The sequence below is a fragment of the Parasteatoda tepidariorum genome, chromosome 10, assembly GCF_043381705.1.
Source record: "Parasteatoda tepidariorum isolate YZ-2023 chromosome 10, CAS_Ptep_4.0, whole genome shotgun sequence".
NCBI classification, from domain to species: Eukaryota; Metazoa; Arthropoda; class Arachnida; order Araneae; family Theridiidae; genus Parasteatoda; species Parasteatoda tepidariorum.
The window spans coordinates 23981170-23990422 of NC_092213.1; the positions used below are offsets into that span (position 1 = coordinate 23981170).

The window sequence follows — 9253 nt, forward strand, 5'->3', positions numbered from 1 at the left end:
TATTAAAGCATATATAATCTTTGCAACCGTACATTTATCGACGAAATAAAATTGGGCGGTGATACCCGACATTCATGTGAGCGGGGTCCAATTTTTTTGTAAATTTGTAATTTCTCGAAAAATTTTTTGCATACAAACTTCTTTCTTTGTGCAAATTAAACTTAGACTACATACTTTAATGCTGTATGTATAGAAAAAATTATTTATTAAAATGAAGTTTAATCGAAACATTCAACCAATTTTTCTTAATTTCATGACTACTGTATTCAACATATCTTCAAAACTATTGTTTACCATGTTACCAGCAGCATAAATACTTGAAACTTTGAAAACAATCTTTTTTTAATGTAACAATTAATGTCAGATGGCCCATTGACTTGAAAAAATATTCTATACATATGAAATTGACAGTGGGCGGGGGTACCCGCTGGGCGGGGCTACCCGACTCTCCCCTACCAGTAAATACTATCAAAAGATATTTACAAATTCCTTCAAATTTCGAGGATTTAAAGATTTGTAGGATAATTTTAAAAATATGTAGAAAATTTATTTCATAAGCAAATACGTGGAAAGTTGTAAATGAATAATTATGATTAATAAATATTAAAATAGAATATGTCTAAAAATGTAAGAAATGGAGTTTTATTTTTCATTCACAGCTCAAGGCTAGCATTAAATTTTGCTTTAAATTCTTTATCATCCATAGAAAGGTTTTATGAAAAAAAATCCCTTCAACTTAAAAATAATATTACTTACTCATTTTTTGCGCTTCTGCCAGTCGTTTTTTACAACTTTCGGCCTTCAAAACAGCAAACAAGCAAGCAATTAATACAAGGAATCCGTAAAACTTCATTTTTCCTCTAAAATCAATAGAACGCTAATTAACCAAATTACTAAAATAAAACTTTTTCCAAAAAAGATTCTTTAAAGAGAAAAGAATAAAATAAAATAATTCTGAAGTCTCCTTTAGCATCTTGCTTTGGATTTTCGATTGTATATTAAATTTCAGTTATTTCGATTTATTTGCCATGGTAGAGAATCATTCCTCTATCTATAATGAAGTATAAACGGCTTTAACCCTTTATCAGGACTGGCTGAAGGAAGAAAAAGAGCTTCCCAACACATGCACGCTCCAAGTTTATTCTACTAAATAGTACGTATTCGTACTAATATTCGTATTCGAACTAAGCAAATATCATATTGAGATCACAACGAGAATTAGAAAGATTCATTTCATATCTGCTTGAAGATCCGCGTAATCATGTTCCTGAAGAGGTTAAAAGTGTATGGCTTTATTTATTTATTTTTAAAATCATTCTTTAGTGTATTATACAATATACAACTTCAAAAATGCTTGGATTTAAAAAAGTTTATATATGGCTTCAGTAAATTTAGTAAATAGCTTTGAAACACACACAAACATACATACATATATATATATATTAATANAAAAAAAGATCAGAACATGCATTTTCTCTTCAAAATAAGGATAAAACAAAGAAAAATTATAGACATATGAAAAAAAAGGGGGGAATAATAATTAAAAAAAATGACAAAAAAATGATTAAAAAAACAAACAAAAAGGTATGAAATTTTATTTAAAAAAACCGGAAAAAAAGATATAATCTTTTCATCAGCCCACACGATTATATCCGCAAAAAAGAGTGCTTTCTGATATCGTATCAATATAGTGATTTTTTTTTAGTGCTCCTCACACTATTGTATTAATATATTTTGCTTTGGCTATATCGTATCAATATGGCCAAAGCAAAATATATTAATACAATAGTGTGAGGAGCACTCAAAAAAAGTTTTTTTTTTTTTACAAAAATTACAACAAATAAAATAGAACACGATAAGTAAAAATAACGCTTAAAAACAGAAAATAAAATAAAAAGTATAAAACATAAGTTATAAAGTGAGTAATGAAATCAGATGTATTTACATGAACGGGAAATTTTTCAAGAATGATTTAAAAATGTTTTCGCAACAAGATTGCCAGATTACAAAATATGAAAACAAAAGCCCAAATTGAGTGTAACTAGAGGGTTTTAAAGTGCCGTTATTACTGCATTGCCCGAAATGGATTTGCACTTGGAAAAATTAATGAAGAAATTTTTAGTAAATAATTTGCCCGAATAATTGGCACGGATTTGCCCGAAATGGATTTGCCCATGGAAAAATTGTATAAATTAATTAAGAAACTTTTAGTAGAAAATTTTAGCCACGGATTCGCCCGAAATGGATTTGCACATGGAAAAATTAAATAGATTAACAAAGCAAATTATTAAGTAAAGGAATTTTTTAGTAAATAATTTTAACCATGGATTTGCCCGAAATGGATTTGCACATCGAAAAATTATACAAATTAACAAAGAAATTAGATATCATCGCAAGATCTAGGACAGCACAGAGTGAAAATTTTTTGGCACTGGAAAAATCAGCTAGAAAAATTAACTTAAGAGTGAATGTGGAGAAAACAAAATATATGTATTGTGGTACAATGGAAACCATCCCTAAATTGTTTAAAATAGATTCTTTTAAATTTGAATCTGTAAAAAATTTTACTTATCTAGGATCAGAAATAAACTATCAAAATGACATCAATCCTGAAATCAGAAAAAGAATAATCGTAGCCAATCGCTGCTTCTATGGTTTATGATCATTATTGAAATCTCACTTAATAAAAAGAAAGACTAAGATCTTACTTTATAAGGTATTAATCAAGTCAGTTTTGACTTCAGAGACATGGACTTTAACAAAAAGGGAAGAGAAGTTATTAACAACCTTCGAAAGAAAGGTCCTAACCTACGAACCATCTTTGGCCCTATACTCGATAACGACAACTGGAGGAAAAGATATAATTTTGAAATATATAGGATCTTTGATGGCGATGATATCATTAAATCTATTAAATTTAGCAGAATGAGATGGACCGGGCATGTAGTGAGAATGAGCCCAGAACGAACAACATTGAGAGTCTCTAATGCAACCACCTCCAATAAAAGGCCAAGAGGAAGGCCCAAAAAGAGACGGAAGGACTGTATGGATGAGGATTTTGCCATCCTAAAAGTAAAGAACTGGAAAACAATTGCTGGGAGAAGGGTAGAATGGGAAAAGCTTCTGAGGAAGGCCCAGGCTCACAAAGGGCTGTCGTGCCAATGCTGATAATGAACAAAGAAATTATTTAGTAAATAAATTTGGCAATGGATTTACCCGAAATGGATTTGCACATGGGAAAATTATATAAATTAACAAAGAAAATGTTTAGTAAATATATCCACAAAAATATACGATTAATTCAATGATTTTGTATAAAATTTTATTACTTTAGTTGGGTATCCATTGTTTTTTATTAAATTTTGAAAGAGTTTATCGATTTGTTTTCTGGATAAATAAATATTGCTACATATTCTTTTAATTCTGTTCATTTCATTAAAAGTGGTATTTAAATAGATGCTCGTAGAAACATTAGAATTCCAAGTAATTAGTTTATTAATATTAAAATTAAAATCATTTCTTTTATCGTATAAATCAACAAAGCAGATATTTTNGAAAAGCTATACAGGGTGATTCTAAAAAAATGGGCAAATTTTTAGGAAGTGATAGTACACACCCAAGCAAACAATTTTTATCAAAGAATGCATGGTCGAAAACAAAACGCTAAACCGCTAGAGGGCGTCAAAGTTTATGTTCTTATATGAGGCAAAAACACATAAAGAACGATGAAGTTAAGTTATAAAAGCAAATTTAATGGTATGTGATTACAATAAGTGTTCAAAACAGTGGCCGACAGCGGCTATGCACACAGTACAACGGCGAAGAAAAGATAGGCGAGCATTCTGAAACACACCAGGCATATAACAAACTTTCCCTGCAGCGGTCGAAAGCTTGGCGACAAGTTCTTCTGCAGATTCAATGGGATTATCATACAAAGGAGCCTTCAGCTGTCCCCACAAAAAGAAATCGAGGCATAAAATAATTCAGATATATTCCTCAGAAGCTTGATTTGGACTTTCGGTTTCATTTGTAAACTTCCGGCCAGATCATTACTTTCTTTTTATAAAAATTTTTTTTTAGTTATCTACACCAGTGTTCCCAAACCCCTGGTCAGCGGACCGGTACCGGTCCGTGGATCAAATGGTACCGGGCCGCCCATTTCATTGAAACCAAATATAAATTCCTAGGTATATACCCCTAATTAAAAATATCTGTGTTTCATCAAAATTTTATTTATTTAAAAAAAAGGGGGCCCCCGAAGGTAGTGACGTTAATTTTTTAATGTTTGTAATGCATCATTGTCTCCTATTAACCCTAGATAGAACCGTCTCATTGCAAAGAAACAAGCTCAGGGTTTTTATTGATTTTACGTTCTAGTAAGTAGAAATGTTAAATCACTTTATATTTACTTTTTGGTGTAACTGTATTTAATTTAAATACAATTAAATTAAAATTAATAATTTAAAATAATCTATAATCTAAACAATCANAACAATCAACGTCCCCCCCCCCAGCGAACCGCGGTAAACTTATCAAATGTTGACAGGTCTGCAGTGATATAAAGGTTGGAGAACACTGATCTAATCGCCATACAACAAAAGTTAATAAATTATTTCGATTTTTAATGTTTTTTAAATACTTTTATCACTTTTTTGCTTAAAAGAGTTTGTGATAAAATCGAATTAATATTAAAGCGGTAAATTGAAAATCGCGGTAATTGAGAGAAAAAAAGATCAAGTTAGGAATTAATCCCTTGTTAACTTATTCAAAACAGAAATTAAAACTCGTGTAGAACGAAACCTTTCAGACGCTTAAGATATATTATTTTAACATACTGGAAGTAGAAAATATTAAATTAATGAGTTAAGGAAAAATATTAACTTTAAAGTAATATTTTCTCACAAACCATAACATTATGAACAAATGATAATTGAAATTTTGGAATAAAACTATTCTTATCACATTCTCAGCTTATTTACAAACATTTTCGAATTTATTAAATGCTTCCGTTCAATTTTTATAATATACTTTTTTTTCTTTAATATATTTTTCATAATGATTTAATGAAGGAAACCTACTTTGCTTACAAAATCTAAAAAATGACAATTCGTGAAAGTTTCACAAGTTTATACGTTCACCCAGTCAATAAATTTAATAGAATATTATGGCAAATCGAACTTTCGGTAAGCAAAATATTAAAAACATAGAGACTTGAAAACTTAGCATTTCAAGGGTCACTTCCTTACTACAGTTATTGATTCGATTGTAAATCAAACCATAAAAATTACAAAATAATAAAAAAGAACTTTCCTTTCATATTACCTAATATAATATATACTTAGACTAACGTACAATAAAATATAAAATTTTGAAATGCAGTTTAAGTTCTAAATTTAGACAAAAAAAGCTTAGTCTTTGTACAAAATAAGTGCGAAACACTAGCATGTAACTAGGTGATATAGAGAAATTTTTCATTATGTTGTTAATTTATATTAAGCCATAAAACAAATATCCAAAAGCCATAAATCGCGCAGATGTTAGGTATATATTTTTATATATCTTTAAACTATTTTATTTCATAGCTTTAGAAAATTGATATTTGAAATTGGATTAGCAAAGATTAAAATTGAGATAAATATTTTTCTAGTTTAGAATAACCAACCTTTATTAAAGACAGTTTAAGCATTGAACTTACACAAAAGTATTTCAGACTCACTATTTCCTGTATGTACAAACTAAGAGTTAAACACAAGATTGTAACAAGATGAGGATTTTAATTCTTATTGTAATTTATATGAAGTCATAAAGCAAGTATCCAAAAGATATGGATGACGTAAGACATCGTTTAAGCACGCGTATATTACAGTAAAACTTTAAAACTATTTTATTTCATAACTTTAGGAAATTGGTAGTCTCCAGACTCGATAAATTGGCCAGAAATGTCTCAAATTTTGTATCGTTAATCGAGTTAGTACTGAACAGGGGAACAAAGGCATTTAGACATTTATATAAAAGCATGTAAAAATACCTTCTCGGATAAAAATTCACATTTTTAACAATTCAGTACTTCTAGTTATATCCTTGTTTTTCGTTATATTTTACAATCATTCGTTATGAAACCACGCTATTTTTTGATGAAACGCGAATTTGTAAATATTTGACGAAACGGTCATCCCACTCGTGTATCAATCTCAGTGCATTCTGGGAGCTCTCGTAGATTTTTTTAAATTATATTTTAAAACAGTTTGAAATGACGAGATGGTACAGGGCTCTCTTGTCAAGCAAGCTTTCCGGATTTGAGTTCTAGTGTTGACTGAGACTTATTTGTTTGTACTCTTCCTATTTCAGGTTGTATTACATAATCGAAATGTAACATGGATGTGATATATGCGTTGTGATGAAATTCATATCCTCAAATAAGTTGAGACAATTTTTTTTTGTCAGTTTGACAAAAGGTTTACTTAGAGCATTTCCAAGGTTTTGTCATTAAAAAGTTAAAAATTCGGTTTTTCAGATTATCCATTTTTTTACAACATAGGTAATATATTTTTAAAAGCAACTCCCTGTTCGAATTCAGCTTCAGCGAAAATATAATAATTATGATAACCTTGCTGTTTCTCATCTCCGAAATATCAATTTAGAGTTTGATCAAGTCCATGAATATCAGAAAATTCAAGAGGAAAAAAAAAAGAAGAGTTTCGAACAGCAAATTTTTTTCCCCTTTGTCCAAGCAAGAATCAAGACATTTTAAACTATGAAGATTGATGCTTGAGGATGTTTGGAGAAAATCTCAAAGTCGAAATGTTGCTTGGATTAAATTTCGCGTAAAGAAAATCCTGCACCTTACCCAAATATTGTGTGAACGCAATATCTCCTACTTACAATAATTACGGAAGATATTCCACGAATGACCGCGACACAATGTAATTATGAAGTATGAACACACACTCCTGCCTCAGACTACAGATTTTTAGAAAATATAATTTCGAACTCATCTCTATTTTAAATAATTTTTTGAATACTTTTATCTGTAAAATATGCAGACACACTCAGTCCCACCCTGTTTAAACACGACAACAATGATTTTTCATTGAGTAGTTCGAATTGTGGAATTAAAATAAACTCTTATGAGCTAGTTCATGGTACCAACAGAAAAAAACCGCGTAAATGAGAGAGACGCATTGAAAAAAAATCTGTTTAAAATTCAAAAACGCAACATGAATTGCAGTTAGAGTTTAATTAGAATGTTTTTAGAGATATGTTGATTTTTGAAATGGTTTTCTATTTACTGTAACTTTTCAAAAGACAAAATTTTTTAGACATATTTAATACTAATTTATCCCATATACTCATCCTATATATTTATCCTAATTACCTAATAATAATTTTAAAATAATCCATCATGGATGATTGACTGAATGTAAACAATAACGCAGAAATTTAGAAAACTTTCGGTGTATGCCTCCGCTTATGTTAAACTTACGGTGAACAGACTTAATATTCTAGGAAGCTTTATTATTGTAATTTGTGTTTAAATTCAAGCATAAAGTTTTACCATTCATAAAAGTTTTCTGTGATTTATAAATTCTAACAGGCCTTGAGCCTATAACAAATTTAAGAAAATTGATATCACAGCATAAATAAAGTGTAAGGTTTGTCATGTTTTGAGTGTTATCCCTTATTTGGCTATCTTTATGTAAAATAACACAGCTTGTTATCTTTGATAATCATATAGACAATCATTAATCTAATAATTACTAAAATATGTTAGGTTATTGGAATTATTATATTTGTACTGAAACATTAAAAAATAGTTAAATTTTTTTTTACTCATATTTAAAAATTTATCAATCATTGAGTTCGTAAATTAAAGAAATTTTAATGATGAATAACTGCTCCTAGATCTAAATAACCGCAAATAGATGGAATATATATATATATATATTGTTAGGAAGATTTCACCTAAACGCAGAAAAAAACAACGGTGCTCATGCTGTATTCCAAAACCATAAATTGTTAAAAGGCTAACTATAATATTTTCCCCTTATTTAGATCTAAATGAATACAAAAATTAATACAAAAGAGAAAAATATAAAAAAATATGTTTGAATAAAAATTCTGGGTCAAAAGGTAAAGGAAACATTTTCTAGAAGTTGACTTAAGAGAGCAGATTTTTATTAAAAAACATCTGGCAGCCAAAGTTACCCCAGTTGCAGGGAATCTCTGATCATTATGTTTTTGAATATTTACTAATACGGGAAGCAAATAAAATATATTTAAACATATACATTAAGCATACATGCACATACATACTTTAAGCCCATAACCAAGTCTAGAAATGTTTTCCTCTCTTCTCTAATAGTTAGAAAGGTACACTAAGTTTTAACTAGAAGGTTAAAATTGCTCAAAGTAACTGGTTAAAGTTAAATGTTATATAGTTTTTCATGTTACCACTGAAACATTTAGCATATTCACAAATTTTCCAAGCATTATAATTTTCCTTTCTGACCTTTTTTTTAAAAATAAGTAAAGCTTTAATTTATATAGTTGCGCCTGCGCAATACCAAGCTTAAAACATCTCCTCATTGTTTTATTGTTTGCAGCACTATACAATGCAAAATAACCTTACAAAAACACTTGAATATGAAACTTACTCAATGTTGCTTTCAAAAGTTTTCCAAGTATTGTAACAACTGATTTTTTTGTACGTATAAAAGATAAGTTAAGTGTATATATATGAAGAAAATGCACATAATTTTTTAAGTTTATTTACGTAAAGCAAACAAAATTCTGTTTAATCAGATGCTTATCACAAATTCTAAAAAAGCATTCAATCTAATATATTGCAATAAATAAGCAATAAAATTTATATATTCATTTGGTAGAGGTACGTTAAATTTTTTATCACGAATCATTTTAATATTTTGTAATAAGTTTGGAATGTAAAGTTTTAATATATAGAATTTTTAGAAAAAATATCTTTAATTATAATTTCCCGTTAAAATATGATCTAAGCAAATTTTTTTTTAAACCTGTGAATGATTTTAAAATTTATTACAGCATAATTATATAAATTTAATACTTTACTTATCGAATAATAAGAACTAATAGTACTTTTTAAATGTAGTGGAACTTTAAATCTCAATAAAAGATTTTAAGCATTACAAAATATTTTGAAATAAATATTTTCATTGACAAATATAAATTTAGAGTATTCATTTATCCGTGACCGAATATATATATATATATATAT

The 9253-nt window shown here is 28.6% G+C and overlaps 1 long non-coding RNA gene across 1 annotated transcript in view; it reads right to left on the bottom strand.

Moving 5' to 3' along the window:
- Positions 1–8789, bottom strand: part of LOC139426930 (uncharacterized) — an 11510-nt gene extending 2721 nt beyond the window's left edge. Inside the window, exons 1-2 of the long non-coding RNA XR_011638054.1 lie at positions 8655–8789; positions 757–860 (exon numbers count right to left, since the gene is read on the bottom strand). This is a non-coding gene — a long non-coding RNA (uncharacterized lncRNA). The remainder of the gene's footprint in view (positions 1–756; positions 861–8654) is intronic.
- Between the last annotated feature and the right edge of the window lie 464 nt (positions 8790–9253).